This window comes from Spermophilus citellus (assembly GCF_964194105.1).
Source record: "Spermophilus citellus genome assembly, chromosome: 12".
NCBI lineage: Eukaryota > Metazoa > Chordata > Mammalia > Rodentia > Sciuridae > Spermophilus > Spermophilus citellus.
The window spans coordinates 85,017,340-85,027,177 of NC_138198.1; the positions used below are offsets into that span (position 1 = coordinate 85,017,340).

The 9,838-nt window shown below is 39.6% G+C and overlaps 1 pseudogene across 1 annotated transcript; it reads left to right on the top strand.

Moving 5' to 3' along the window:
- Positions 1-8,617: 8,617 nt before the first annotated feature.
- LOC308631818 (elongation factor 1-beta-like) lies at positions 8,618-9,301 on the top strand (annotated as a pseudogene). Its single transcript has one exon. The product of its transcript is annotated as an elongation factor 1-beta-like (transcript).
- Positions 9,302-9,838: the final 537 nt, after the last annotated feature.

The window sequence follows — 9,838 nt, forward strand, 5'->3', positions numbered from 1 at the left end:
TGGGATCCTGTCCGAAAGACAACAGGAAGCCACAAGAACTGGCTTGAAGGGATCTTTAGCTGGCTGAATTGGAGACCATTGAGCAGCAAAAATAATAATGGGTAAATAAAACCAAAAGAGTGGATGATGATGATAGAACCCAAGTGCAAACAAGGGAGCAGCAACTCTTCATTACATGTATCTAAGGTAATGGTAGAATTAGAAAATCACCATTTTGTAATGTGATACCTGATTTTAGGCTAGCAGTGCCAAGAAGTGCTAAAACGTTTGTGTTGTTGGGAAGCAGGATGTTCACATACAGATTTGAACCATAACAGATTATCTATTAATTACAAAAGTTAAAATGGATTTTTATAATGGAAAGATAGTGTGAATAGGAGGTGTCAACTTCAGCCTGGCCTAGAAAGGCAACAGGGTTAATAGACACTTCCCTATGTGATGGAATGGGAAGTGGACCCTCTCACTGGTGTCACAGTCTTGTCATCTGCCTAACCTGGGTCGAGGGAACACAACAATCCTGAATTCTTTATATGTCCCAATGTCTTACAAGACAGAAAAAGTGGAGAGAGGGGGTATAATTATTTTAACTTAAAGGAAATTAAAGGGACAATACAATCAAATGCAAAGTGTGAATTCGTTGGATCCCAGATTTTTGAAGACAATATAAGATCACTTTGGGGTCACTGGAGAAATTTATACATGCACTGTTTATAGATGACATTAAAAATCAATCCCAGGGACTTACTGATTTTGTACTCGATGCAAGCAGCTTAGAAGTAGTCACTTCATCACCTTCTAACAACAAGCAAAAAGCTAAACAAACTGAAAAATCAAAAGATAGCTTCTTACCCCTCACACTTCAGATAGAGCCCTAATATCCAGAGTATACAAAGAACTCAAAAAATTAAACAATAAGAAAACAAATAACCCAATCAACAAATGGGCCAAGGACCTGAACAGACACTTCTCAGAGGAGGACATACAATCAATCAACAAGTACATGAAAAAATGCTCACCATCTCTAGCAGTCAGAGAAATGCAAATCAAAACCACCCTAAGATACCATCTCACTCCAGTAAGATTGGCAGCCATTAGGAAGTCAAACAACAACAAGTGCTGGCAAGGATGTGGGGAAAAGGGTACACTTGTACATTGCTGGTGGGACTGCAAATTGGTGCGGCCAATTTGGAAAGCAGTATGGAGATTCCTTGGAAAGCTGGGAATGGAACCACCATTTGACCCAGCTATTACCCTTCTCGTTCTATTCCCTAAAGACCTAAAAAGAGCATACTACAGGGACACTGCTACATCGATGTTCATAGCAGCACAATTCACAATAGCAAGACTGTGGAACCAACTTAGATGCCCTTCAATAGATGAATGGATAAAAAAAATGTGGCATTTATACACAATGGAGTATTACTCTGCATTAAAAAATGACAAAATCATAGAATTTGCATGGAAATGGATGGCATTAGAGCAGATTATGCTAAGTGAAGCTAGCCAATCCCTAAAAAACAAATGCCAAATGTCTTCTTTGATATAAGGAGAGTAACTAAGAACAGAGTAGGGAGGAAGAGCATGAGAAGAAGATTAACATTAAACAGGTATGAGAGGTGGGAGGGAAAGGGAGAGAGAAGGGAAATTGCATGGAAATGGAAGGAGACCCTCAGGGGTATACAAAATTACATACAAGAGGAAATGAGGGGAAAGGGGAAAAAATACAAGGGGGAGAAATTAAATACAGTAGAGGGGGTAGAGAGAGAAGAGGGGAGGGGAGAGGAGAGGAGGGGGGATAGTAGAGGATAGGAAAGGCAGCAGAATACAACAGACACTAGTATGGCAATATGTAAATCAATGGATGTGTAACCGATGTGATGCTGCAATCTGTATACGGGGTAAAAATGGAAGTTCATAACCCACTTGAATCAAAGTGTGAAATATGATATATCAAGAACTATGTAATGTTTTGAACAACCAACAATAAAAATTTTTAAAAAAGATAGCTTCTTTTAGAGACATCAGAGAAGCGAAACATTTAAAGTACGGAGACATAAATAAATAAATAATAAATAAATAAATAAAAGCCCTTAATACTCTAAAATCAATCTTACATTTTTTTTGATGTGATAATGATATTTTGGTTAAACAGGAAAATGTCTAGTTCTTAGGAGCTAGAAATAGGGCTGCAATATCATAAGTATCTGCAACTCTGCTTTCAAATACATGGAGAAATGTTTTCAATTAATAATTAATTTTAAAAATATGTCTGTTATGGTTATAAGGACACAGAAAAATTTCAGAAATTACAAAAACAAAAGGGAATATTAAATGATAAAAATGACATTTTTTGGGTATCTGGATCCTAAGAGACAATTTCTACCTCTCAAAAATCAAAGATTTTGCCTATAGCAAGAAGGAAATATTTTATCTTTCAAGATGACGTCTACTATAATGCTAGGTTGATTTACTAGAAATCTCAGAAATGGTGTAGACACACTAATCTCACTTCTTGTATTTACCCTGATGACAGGAAAACTTATGTTCACACGAAAACTTGCATAATAATGTCTATTATTCTATTTCTAGTCACTGGAAATGGAATGAATTCCAAAAGTCTTCTAGAGGTGAATGGATGAGCACATACAACAGAATATTACTTAGCAATAAAAAAGGAACCGATTTGATGCAAACAACAGGGTGGATGAATTGCCAAAAGCAAAGTTCAAGAAGGAAGATTCACATGATTACACGCTACATGATTCCATTTATAGTATGACAATCTAGAAAAGATGAGACTACATGACAGTGAACGGATTAACAGTCCTCCACAGTCAACTACAAAGGAAGAGCAAGAGGAAGATTTGGGGGTTGACGCAACTCTTCTGTATCCTGATTGTGGTGATGACTGCCTCAATCTATATGCATTAAAATTCTTAGAATGCTACAATAAAGATCAAAATACTGTATTTTAATTAGAATCATAAAAAGAGAAAGAGAACAAAAGCTGTAACCCTTGATTTCTAAAATTTTTAATAACATTCCAAGACAAAAATATGAGCCTATTATAATAAATAGGGTATATTTAAGTGCCATTAAAATGTAATACCATTATTATCTGCAAAAATTCATCAAGCTATACACCTTGATTCATGTACTTTTCTGAATGTGGGCTATAATTCAATAAAATGTTTAAAAAATGGAAATAAATTGTTTATTTGCTCTGATGAATGTGCCATTTTACAGGTGCAAAAAAATGCTCTGGTTGATTGAATAAACATGTTAGAAATAGCCCCTGGAGGTCTGGAATTAGGGTCTGATTTCAAACAACTGTAATACCCTTTTGTTATTTTAACCTTCCCTCGCTGTAGGAAAGAGAAAGGGGCATACCACCGCCTTCCATGTTTATGGCATGAAGATACAGACATTATAATACTCTGGTCTTCACAACTGCTTATCGTTTAAAATATCACCTGACATTTCTGTGTTAGCTGATATAGCCACTGTCACTTCCTCTTTCCCTTTGAAAAGCGACATTATTATGCACAGAACAAATTGGACTGGAAGTATTCATCTGCCCAAGTAATGGTACAATGCCAGGCGATCTGCAGATTCTAGAGTTGAAAAATGGTACAATGTGTCTTGCACTTGTATCATGTTTTATATTTTTTATGGGGAGGAAGGAAGAAAAGGAAATTTATTGAGTGTTAATTAAATGTTAGGTGTTTTTGATCTGACATTTTATTTCATTCTCAGCATGACCAATTTGGCTCAAGTTATGATTCCCTTTTTTTTTTTTTTACAAATGTAAAAGATGGTTATCATGACTTTTCAAGGTTTCTGAACAAACTCATGGTTGAACTAGGAATCAGCCCCAGCTCTATGAACCCCAGAGCCAGAAAGCAAAATATTACTATCCTACCCCACTGCTGGTGTCCCGAGTCCTTCTAGAACAAAGGGTGGTTTCTCTGCAGTTCAGATACTTCGGTGCCCCAGTGGGGCTGACAGTACCTTTTGTCACATGGTTGGATCCACAGAGCTTCTGAGGCATATGCATGTCCCAGGAACGTGGGAATGTTTTTTGTTTTTGTTTTTTTTTTTCCAGTAAGCAATGTATTACATTGGTGGTTGGCTAAAGTTATTGGTATCGGCATCATCGTACCTCACCCTCAGGCACATCAGCTCCATAAAAACCCGATTGATTCAAACGCTCAGCCTAAATTCCACAGAATGATGGAAATTTGTCCTAAAGTGACAACCTCCTTACCACAGAACTTATGGACTCAGATACTTGGATTTCTTCCATGGACCAATTCCAGCTGTCCTACCTTTTGATGATTTATTTCAGATACCTTCCAGGCTTTACCTAGGAACTCCACCATGAAAAGGCAGCAGGAATTCTAGGGAGTTGTCATGGCAACCCCTAGATATCATCTCCGGAATGCCCCATGGCTGTCGAGTTCAGATTTATCACAGTTGTACTTCTATAGGGAAGGCGAGCTCTTGCCTAGACAACCAGACCCCAGAAAACGGATCAAAATGATATCGACCACTCTTACACTCCCCACAGCAAGATTTTAAGGATCTGCTCTTGAATGTTGGTTCATTGGTGACTGCTTGTCATATGACATCTCAGATGCCATTGTGGAAGAGTTGATCCAGTCTTTCATTCATCGAAGAAAAACTTAAAGAGTCCAATTTTATGAAGGAAGGCATGTGATGAGAAATTGGGATCAGCTCCCTTTTTGTCCCTAAAGTAAAGAGGGTAAGCTGAACCCTTATTTCCCATTCTCATTTCTATTTCTCTTTGTCTCATGAACCATGCTTGAAACAATGGCATCACAAAGCCCAGTTACACAGGATTCACTTCCAAACAGGCCAGCACTGGGGCTGCCCAGCATGTAGTGCAGTGGGTGTGTGTCTACAATTGTCATTGCAATTTTTATTGCATCTCATGATGTGCACAGATGTGCTTGGTAAGCATCCCAAGAGGTAAAGAGACTCTGTTCAATATCCTTGTTCCCAAATGACACTACCTTATAGAATCACTTTCTGGGCTACCTCCTTTGGGAGGCTGTAACCATTTAAAGTCTCTGGATTTTGGTGTTTTAACAAGGGTTTAATTACTAAGGTAAGTGTATGCACCTGCTAAGGCATTCCTAATTATTTGATAATGGTGCAATCTTTCTCAATACAGCCAGTTTTGTGGTGTAAGCTACACTAATGAAGCACACTGAGAGAACACATTCCCCCAATGTTGGGGAAGCTTATTTAAATTAAATAAATTTGCAACGGACTGAATTTTTACCACTGGCCTCAACAATTATGTATGGGTATTTCAAGCTGGATGCCAGTATGCATGTGTCAGAATGAGGCACACTTCCTTTGGCTCTTGGAAGTATCTTAAGTGAGATAGTGTCACTTTTAAAATTTTATCTTTTCCAGATTGCTTCACACACCCCGAATTGTCCCACCCTGTCTTAAAAACAAAACATTTCACTTCTCTCTTTTGTTTTTCACTTGGCAACAACTGGTAGAAGCCCTGTTTTGATAATGCTGATAGTTTTTTTTTCTTCTCTTTTTTCTTTTCCACCTGATTCTTACCATTGCCACATGTGGTCTGTAGTTGTTGAGTAATAGGATCTTTATTATAACATCTGCAAATTAGCACCTTGCATTGCAGCCTTTTTTGGAAACTTGCTGATGGTTTGCAATTGTACTAAGTCAAAGATGACACTACATCCAAGTGTTTCAAACTTTGTTGTTTTGGACTAAAAAAAAAAAAAGAAGGTTCCAATATGCACACGGTTTTCAAATCACTGTTAGGGGCTGCATGAGCTAAGTTGAATACATTTGCAAAAGACTGAATCTGCATCTCCTTTCTCAAGCACACACATTCATTTTAGTATATGAAGTTATTCAGGACAGAAAAATGAACTTAACTGGCTCTCTTCTTCTGTGTTTCTAGACGGTTGCTCTTTCTTCCAGAATATTTTTTTGTGAATCAGCCTAGTTTAACGGGATACCGTCACTAATACAATTTTCCAAGTCAAGACAAAAGGCTTCCCGAATCATCCAATTTTCCTGAAATTTTTTCACAAAGCAAATTGGTTTTTTTAATTTCCAATAGAATAAGAACATTATGTTAAATATGCCAATGACCTGCTACAGAAATGTTAAAGTATTTATAAATGACGACCTATACAGATGAACAATGGATAAGAAAACAGACAAATTACAAATTCTTGCAAATGAGGGTTGAGGAGTTAATTTTGTGTTCAAATATGGTGAGAACCCTTTGGGGAATAAGGAGAGCTTTCAGCTACGCCAGGGGTCAGATGCCTCACATGCCACCAGAGTTACCGGGAGCTCATAACCACACAGGTATAAATGACACTGCCCTATTTTGTCACACCATCAACCAAGGCCAGATAATAAAACAACTGGGGACCAGTAAGAGCGTAGTGGAGGCGTGGTGGGAGGGGGCAGCAGAGAGAATAACTTGAAGCACCAGGCAAATCAAAAGGCAGAGGGGCCTCCCAGCTGATTCCTCAGTGTCCTGGAGATTTCTGTTAGTAATGTGGCTTGGGGCATGTACTGCTGATAATTACTGCTAGCTGGAATAATTAATAAGAATAATTGCTCGGCATGGAAAGGGAAAGGGAAGCTCTGGGAGGAGAAGAAGGAGGCTTGAGGAGCAAGAGACTCCCCAAGCGCATTTATAGAGACAGGAAGTTCAGCAGCAAGCATCCTGAGAATCGAAGAGTTGTCTGGATGCCAAGGGCAAAAGTTAAGAGGTATTGAGTGAGGCCGAATTCAATGGTCTTATCTTGGAATGCGTGGAGAGGCAGCCTGTCATGGCTTTGGTGATGGGTGATTCCCTTTGGAAATAATAGGTGGAGGTGGTAGAAGTGGGGGTTGGGGGGGAGACAGTGTGAAAGGAATAAAGAAGTTTCCGTAAGTGTGCAGATAAGCTGTATCTCTGGAATAAACTCCCCAGTCACAATAGCAGGAGAACAGCTGAAAGGAAGACAAGTAAAGACCGGTGCCCCAGCAAGGGTCTGGGAGAGTTTATCCCAGCTTGAAGGAAGAAAAGCATCCATTAGAAGCCAAGCATTGGTGTTGACAGTGTGTAAAATCACCACAATTTTGATGTAATGGGGTAAATTTTCTCAACACTACATAGAGAGTTGCCAACACAGTTCTTGATATTGTAACTTTCTATATATTTCACTTAAATATTTCCCTGAAGGCAGGACGAGCATACGCTTGGCAAAACTTAAAGAGGTGAGGAAACTGGATGGAAAGACTGAAGTGAGAGCGGCATGTGGAATCTGGTGGCCAGAGTTCTGATAATGACATGCAGATCCAGGGGCCAAGCCAAGTGCTGGGTGTTCACTGTGACCCCCTGCAGGAGGCAGGGCACCACGTGTGACATTGTGTTCTGAGATAAGAGAAGCCTATAAAGGCCAGGAGTGATTACTTACAATTTCTTTTTTCCTAAGGGAATCATACAGGAAGAGCAATTAAAGAAAAAAAAAGATGGATTTATCAAATTATCCTTACCCAATTTAAAAAAAAAATTTAGTTGTAGATGGACACAATATCTTTATTTTGTTTATTTTGTTTTTATGTCTTGCTGAGGATTGAACCCGGTGCCTCACATGTGCAAGGCAAGTGCTCCACCACTGAGCTATAGCCTCAGCCCTCCTTAGCCAATTTTTTGATGTTAAGGACTGCATTTCGATGGATAATGCCCTTACTCCTCTCTCCATCTGTGTAACATAAATGGATTATACTTGTATGACAAGAGAAGAAATGCTACTAAAACAGTGAATGCTGAGCATTTGGTGGCCTTTCCAAGGTCCCACTGCTGCTCAATGTGGGTTGATGCTCCCATGGCCAAGTTCCTACCAGCTTGGGCTCCAGTTCATGCTATGCAAGGGGATTATATGTCCTGAAGACAGCTGCGATTCATCTTGGGTGGAGCCACATTGCATGTGCATAACATTTGGGGAATTCCACAGAGTAGAATGCTACATGAACCATGCCTATTTAAAGGATTCAGCAAAAGAGCCACATATAAACCAGCCTAGACTGTGCTCCACGTGTGGGCAATCTGATCATTTCTGTTTTTCGAAGCTTTGCCTATCCTAACTGAATATAGTACTTTCTGGCAAATAAAGACCTGAGTAGACCTTGAAGTGGGTAACTACCTTTGGGTGACCTTTCAGTTCTAATCTTGCCCAGTTTTTTAGTCAACAGCATTAGGGAGAGTGGAGGTTAGGCAGGTCTGGTACTATTTAGTTATTTTTATTTTTTTTAATTTTTAAATTTTAATTTTTTAAAGATATTCATGACAATAGAATGTATTTTGACATATTATACATACATGGAGAACAACTTCCCATTCTGGTGATTGCACATGATGTGGTTACACTGGTTGTGTGTGTGCATATGAACATAGGAAAGTTATGTCCTAATAGGTATGACAGGGTTAGCAGAATCCAGAGTAAACCCTGGGCATGCTCTGGAACTTGATGAGATCTTGTACATTAAAACTGTCCTTGAGCTCTTTCCACCCAATACTATCCAGCTCCCAGATACAGACGAGGCCATGGGTTTCGGTGACCCGAAAAGCACCCCCCTACTGGCCTCCAGGTGCTCAGTGATTACCAGGTGGACAAGGACTACATGGAAGGGTATGTGCCATCACCAGCAGATGTGGCAGTATTTGAAGCAGTCTCCGGCCCACGGCCTGCCGACTTGTGCCATGCCCTTATGTTAGTATAATCACATCAAATCCTATGAAAAGCAAAGGCCAGCCTTCCAGCAGTGAAGAAAGCTTTGGACGAGGATGGTCCTGCTAGTGTGGAAGACACCACAAGGAGTTCAGCTACAGATAGCAAAGATGATGATGACGTTGATCTCTTTGGATCTGATGAGGAGGAGGAAAGTGAAGAAGCAAAGAGATTAAGGGAAGAACACCTTGCACAGTATGAGTCCAAGAAAGCCCCAAAACCCTGCACTTGTCACCAAGTCTCCCATCTTACTACTTGAGAAACCGTGGGATGAGGAGACAGATACGGCAAAATCCGAGGAGTGCGTCAGGAGTATTCAAACGTATGGCTCGGTCTGGGGTTCCTCTAAACTAGTTCCAGTGGGATATGGTATTAAGAGCCTTCAAACACAGTGTGTTGTCAAAGATGACAAAGTTGGAACAGATATGCTGGAGGAACAGATCACTGCTTTTGAGAACTACGTGCTGTCCACGGACATGGCTGCTTTTAACAAGATCTAAAATTCATCCTGGATGGTTGCACTTCAATAAAAGCTTGAAAGATAAAATAAATAAATAAATAAATAAATAAATAAATAAATAAATAAATAAATAAATAAATATGCGTGCCCTTGATATCTGTTTCTCTCTCAACTTTCAAAAATGAAGTCTGATGGAGCATGAGTAATGACTGGCATACCCAGTCCTATTGAGGTATATGGACCTGCGAGGGTATATGTTGAGGAATATGGCCCAAGTTTGGAGAAGTTATGACTCAGTCTTGAAGAGGAAGGGAGGAAGCACTCAGTACCCTTGAATCCTGTCCAGTTGCAGCCCACCCAGAACACTCAGCTTAAGAGCCTAGTTTAGGCAGTAGAAATGAGAGAAAACTGCGTTAGCAAGGTGGAGCAGAAAGTTCAAGGACTTGAAATGAGACACATATGGGACTGAATTCAGGCCTTGTGATGCACCACAGAGACAACTTACACAAGACACTTAATCTCTGTGCAGTGTGGACACTAATGCTTACATGGTAGGATTGCTGTCAGAATTAAAGTA